Source organism: Crinia signifera, chromosome 2, assembly GCF_055691185.1.
Source record: "Crinia signifera chromosome 2, ASM5569118v1, whole genome shotgun sequence".
NCBI lineage: Eukaryota > Metazoa > Chordata > Amphibia > Anura > Myobatrachidae > Crinia > Crinia signifera.
The window spans coordinates 406,145,046-406,151,288 of NC_139218.1; the positions used below are offsets into that span (position 1 = coordinate 406,145,046).

The window sequence follows — 6,243 nt, forward strand, 5'->3', positions numbered from 1 at the left end:
GTACATTACAGCACACCCCGTAATGCCCAGTACATATTACAGCACACACAGTTATGCCCAGTACATATTACAGGACACCATAATGCCCAGTACACATTACAGCACACCATAATGCCCAGTACACATTAAAGCACACCCCGTAACGCCCAGTACATATTACAGCACACACCGTTATGCCCAGTACACATTACAGCACACCCCGTACACACTGTAATGCCCAGTATATATTATAGCACATAAGTGCTGCTTACCTACAGTACATACTTGTTGCCAGGGGTTATATGCTCCTTGCAGGGGTTACATGCTGGTTGGCGCAGGGGGGGGGGGATTTTATGCTGGTTGCCACAGGGGGGGGGGGGGTATTCTGGTTGCCGGGGGGGGGGGGGGGGCTGGTAAGGCTGATACACTGGTGAGTGGGCTGTCTGCAAGGCAGGGGACTGGATGTGGCTGGAAGAGCTGAAACGCTGCTCTGAGTTGAGCAGCGTGTCAGCTTTTCCAGCCTCATCCAGTCCCCCACTGCGCTGACAGCACGCTCACCTCTTATGCTGAGAGTTGCCATATCACATCCCGTCCCCCGCTCTCAGCAGCAGAATGAATTTACACGGCGGGGGGCGGCAGAAGGATGCAGACTCGCAGAGCCACAAACACTGTGACCATGAACCAGGCTGCCGCTGCTCTCAAAATAAATGGCAGGGCGCGCGGCTTTAATGATTGGCAGGGCTTGCACCTGCAGTGATTGGCTGCCGAGCGGCCACTGTGCAGTGATTGGGTCCCGGCGGCCGCTGCACTGATTGGCTTTTACAGCGGCTCACGGCGGCTCAGCCTCACAGGTGCAGCTCAGCGCGTCCTCGGGGACCCCTTCAGTTTGAAAAACGGAGTCCCCGGTGAGCATTTTAGGGTAAAATATGCGATATAGCGCGTATTTGCGAACCCTGTGCTTGCTTCTTACCAGAGTCACCGCCACGAAAGGAGGAGCGAAAAGTAGGTTTAAAAACCCCAAACTTAGAGCCTGAGGGCTTAGCGGTGGTAGGAAGGAAATTGCTCTTTCCTCCCGTGGCCTATTTAATAATGGCTACCAAGTCAGCCTCCCAAGCTTTTAGCCAAAGAGCTCGCCTGGCTGACACAGAAGTGGCAGAAACCTTAGACGCCATTTTAGCGCCCTCCTCCCCAGCCTCAGAGATGTACTCAGCAGCACACCTGAGTTTTTCTGCTAGGATAAAGGCCTCAGAGTCAGGCCGCAGCTGATCTCCCAGGTCCTCAGCCCACTTAATCATAGCTTTTGCTACCCAAGCAGAGGCAATAATGGGGCAGAGTGTAAATCCAACTACCTCAAATACTGCTTTTAGGCAACCTTCCACTTTTATATCCACCGGGTCCTTAAACGCAGCAGACCCCTGAACTGGCAACGCTGTTGCCTTGGACAATCTCGCCACCGGCGCATCCACCAATGGGACTTTCTCCCACAATTTAACATGCTCTTCAGGCATGGGTTACATGTTTGCATATCTCTTGGACATAGACACCTTTTTGTCAGGTGCTCTCCAAGCCTCCCCTAACAAAGAGACCATACCGGGGTCTGAGAGGAAAGTAACAGCTTCTCTGCGCATCCTTTTAAAAATGCATTGAGCCTGCACTCTATCCTCTTCTGACAAGTCTAAAGCCTGTCTAACAGCCAGTATAAGATCCTCAATGCCAGGGACAGAGACATCTGCCTCTTCCCTATGATCAGCAGAATCATCTGCACACACACACAATCATCATCTGAGTCAGCCAGCACAGAAGGTTGAACCGACGGCTGTCTAGAGAAAGGACTATCAGGAGTTCTAGCAAACTTTTCCATGAGTGCATTCATTTTATGCACCCCCTGTGAGGTGTCCTGAATGACCCCGCAACAACATGGGGTCCCCTTGCGCAGGGGCAATGGACCCCACTGAACACTGTGAGGAAGAACTGGGACCAGGAGACCTCAAACTGTTCCTTTGCCTATTCAGTGCCTCCACCAGGGCATTCATAGACCTTCCCAATGACACAGCCCACGCTGGCTCGCGCTCAGCCTCTTGAGCAAGTGACCCCCCAGGCACAGACTTACAAGCAGGGCAGGCCACACCTTGGTCCATCTGTTCACATGAATAATTAACCCTGCAAATACTGCAGTTTAAAGACATGTCCAGCCCCCCCCCCACCCCCCCCCCCACTTCCAAAGCCCATAGAACCAAAGGCCAATCCTACAGACCTACCGGGAGTGCAAATGGTGGTTGAATATGAATAACCCCCTGAAGGAAAGTCCAAATACCAGGGAGTAAAGCAAACTTCCTCTGAAAAAGGATTGACAAGGCCTAAATCTGAATCTTCAAAGAAGAAAGACGCAAGCCTGCGTCCAACCCCCTCTGCAGAAAAGACAATATCTGAGAAAGTCTGTATGTTCTGGGATTTAAAGTTTTAGAGGAACAGAAAGAAAAATATGCCCTCCAAATTCTGCAATATGCACTCGCCGAGGAAGGCTTATGGGCCTGGAGCATAGTATGAATGACCCTGGAATGGAAGCCCCTAGCTCTCAAGAGAGTGAGGTCTTAATAGCTACCATGTCAAAGCCAGATGGGGCGGATCCTGACTGAGGAGATCTGATCGCAGCGGGAGCCTGATGTAAGGTTCCATGGAGAGACACCGGAGATTGGCATACCAGACTCACCTTTGCCAGTCCGGGGCCACCAGAATTACTGTTCTGCCCTCCGTTTTTAGCTTGCGTATCACGCCTGGAAGAAGGGAGATTGGAGGGAACACTACATCAGCCAAAAAAGAACCGATTGAGCATCCACCATGCATGCTCTGGGATCCCTGGTTCTGGACCCATAAAGAGGGACCTTGAAATTGTGTTGAGACGCCATCAGGTCTACTTCTGGCATGACCCACCAATGAGTCAGCATCTGAAACACCTCTGGATAAAGGGACCAATCACCTCCAATTGAATACAGCCAGGATAAAGATTGCAGATAAGGCTGGAATGTTCTTTTCTGCCCACCAGAATATGCAGCTGGCCTCCATCATGGCGGACTGACTTTGGGTGGGTTGATGTAGACGACCGTAGTCACGTTGTCTGACTGGACCTGAACAAGCTGGCCCTGCAGCAAGGGACTCGCCTGACATAGGACATTGTATACCACTCTCAAATCCAACAGATTGATTGGAAGTCAGCTCTCCTGCAGAGACTAAAGAACCTGAAAGGACTGATGACATGTGACTGCTTCCCACCTGCGCAAGCTGGCATCTGTGCTGTGTAGTATCCATGGAATCAAGAAGGGACGCCCATCCCGTAGGTTCCGATCCAGGAGCCACAACGAGAGAAAGGTGAACCGCCAATAACAGTATGATTGTACTGCGAATGAATTCCACTTCACTCAAATCTACCACTGGAGAGGACGGGAGTAGAATTGTGCCAACTCCACCATGTCGAAGGGCAAGACCATCATCCCCAAGACCTTTATGAATGAATGCACTTGTACCTTTCTGTGAGAGAGCAGGTACCGGATCCAGGACTGAAGATACCTGCATCTGTTTTCTGGCAAAAAAAAAACCTCTGATGAACCGAATCCAAGCAGGCCCCCAGAGGGATCGTTGTGCCTCAACTTTGGTCAAATGCTCCTGAAACACCTGCGGCCCTCAGATGCTGCTTGGCATTTGGCTGTGTATGCGCAGTCTAATCCCAAAATCTCGGGATTGGAAACTCCAATCCGGAATTGCAATCCCTGGCAATTTTGGAGCCAAATTGAATTGACCACCCCAGTACTGGTGGCTGATGCTGTGATCTGTGCTGGGTGGTGAGTGCTATGCTGTGGGGGCGTTTCTGGGTCAGAGGTAGAACAAGTGGCGGTGCAGCTGATGCATTACACTGGCACCCAACGCAGAGCCTTCTTAATATCACTATGCTTGGTGGTGGAATTATCTGCTAGGGGGCACCAACTAATATTTTGCATACGGCATTAAATTTGCTAAGGCCAGATCTGTACCTTTTCACCTGAGGGGGCAGATTTTCTTTTTTACCAGCCTATCTAATGTGAAAAGTTTTTTGGTTTTACATGCCTACTATCTCCAAGAGCGCCGACAGCTCTGACGGGCCCCGGTAATGAGAGGTGGAGTGGCCAATGCAGGAAGGTGTGGCCACTCCCTCATCATGTGAAAATAGTAGCAACCATAAGGACCATACACTGCATGGGGGGAGGGGGAGGGAGGCAGAATCCCTCTGTTGATTTTAGGTGTCAAATTTGTTGACCAAGACCCGTTAACCCTTGTAAAACTACAGCTACTTATTCAAAATGATATTTAATAAAATGGTGTATGTGCCCATTTTGACCGTGTTTTTGATGCCCAAACCAGCATTGGGCCAGGCAAAATACACTTGGGTCACATATAAGTGGCCCCCTCTGTTGATTTCAGGTGTCAAATTTGTGGACCAAGACTCGTTAACCCTTGTAAAAGTGAATGTTCTGAATAAGAAGCTGGAGCTTGAATAAGAAGTGAATAAGAAGCTAACTTCAGCCTTGTGATACAGGATATATATAATACTATGGCCTAGATTCTCTAAGCTTCAAAAGTGATAAAATGGAGAGTGATAAAAACAACCAGCCAATCAGCTCTTACCTGCCATGTCACAGACTGTGTTTGAAAAATGTCAGAAAGGAGATGATTGGCTGGCTGTTTATCACTCTCCGTTTTATCACTTTTGAAGCTTAGAGAATCTGGCCCTATGCCTGAGATACAGGAATGATTATATATATATATATATATATATATATATATATATATAGCTTTACAGGATCTAATTGCCCCATAATACCATAATAACATTTTTTGCTTCACTATTGTGATACCTATGATGGTGTTTTCAATATTCATTTATTGTCCCGTTCTTAATAAATTTTTAATAGCACTATGTTGCGCATTTGAGTGAGAGGTTCTGACACTTTATACATTTCTGTGATCTCTATTGGCGCTATGCGCTTCATTACAGTGGACCGCAGCGCCCAGTGCACTGCATGCACTGCACTGGCGGACGCCGGACTTCCGGTTGCGCTGTGCATTCCATCTATGTGGAACGCACTGCACTTTCATCAGTTTTTGTACTCACTCTGTCTTATCTAAAATTTATCAATATTGACTAATCGCCCTTTAACTAATTTAGATATATATTTGGTTTATAGCTTTTATGTATATCAGCACTTTAGACACTTCCGGTGGCTATGCGGCCTGGAAGTGGGTGTCAGTAATTGGGGGATCAAAGCCATAAATAGTGGTCTAGGGCACTGTATGTGTATACTACCTGGTGCTGTCTTGTTATTGCTGTGTTGAAAAAGGTCCCTGTTGTGGACCAAAACGTCGACAATGCCATTTTTAATGGAATAAAAATGCAATTTGAACTTGTTATCTTTTGGTGAGTGCCTACTTCATTCTATGCAAATTATATATGATGGGATTACAAGTCCTTTAAAGTGGGGCACAGAAACCGTGACACTGTTAATATTGAGTGTGGTTCCCTTCCTGCTATGTGTGTGTGCTGAGATATATATATATATATATATATATATACACACATATATATATATATATATATATATATATATATAAAATAACTATCCTTAAGATACAGGTTACATATGCATTATTATACCAGAGATAAAGGATATATAATACTATTACACACAATTGCTGAGTGTTACTATAACTCTGTATCACATGTTTGGTGCTTGCAGCTTACCCCATTCAGAACAGCAGCGCTCAGAGAAAATGTGACCGAGCAGGAACAGGCGCTGCTAGTTTGGTTCCCATGTGTAGAAAAGTTCCTGCTGTGTGCAAGAATAAGGCGGTGGCGGCCTCTAGTGGTGATATGTAAATTACATCATTTCCAAAATCATTTCACGTGTCTATTTATTTAATACTTATTTACCAGGGGTTCCCAATCTTTTTTTAATCACGGCACCCTAGAGTATAAGAATTTTTTTCGCGGCACCCCTAGGCCAAATTTATTTTAATTAGATTGGATTTATATGCTATTCTTAGGGTCAGTTATGTGTAAAAGGGCAGGAATTGCTTCTGTTTGTACACATTTTATGATTGGCAGCCACCAGCACTGGTTTTGCTTATAAATAATTAACCATTAATAATTTTAGTTGGTCCTGGACTACCAACCCAGGGCACCCCTGCATGTGTCCCGAGGCACCCCAGGGAGCCACGGCGCACAGTTTGGGAACC

At 46.9% G+C, this 6,243-nt stretch overlaps 1 protein-coding gene across 1 annotated transcript in view; it reads right to left on the reverse strand.

Annotated features, from left to right (window-relative positions):
- Positions 1–5,828, reverse strand: part of LCMT2 (leucine carboxyl methyltransferase 2) — a 394,048-nt gene extending 388,220 nt beyond the window's left edge. The window contains 1 exon segment of the mRNA XM_083170637.1: positions 5,750–5,828. The gene's annotated coding sequence lies outside the window, so the exon portion shown is untranslated.
- Between the last annotated feature and the right edge of the window lie 415 nt (positions 5,829–6,243).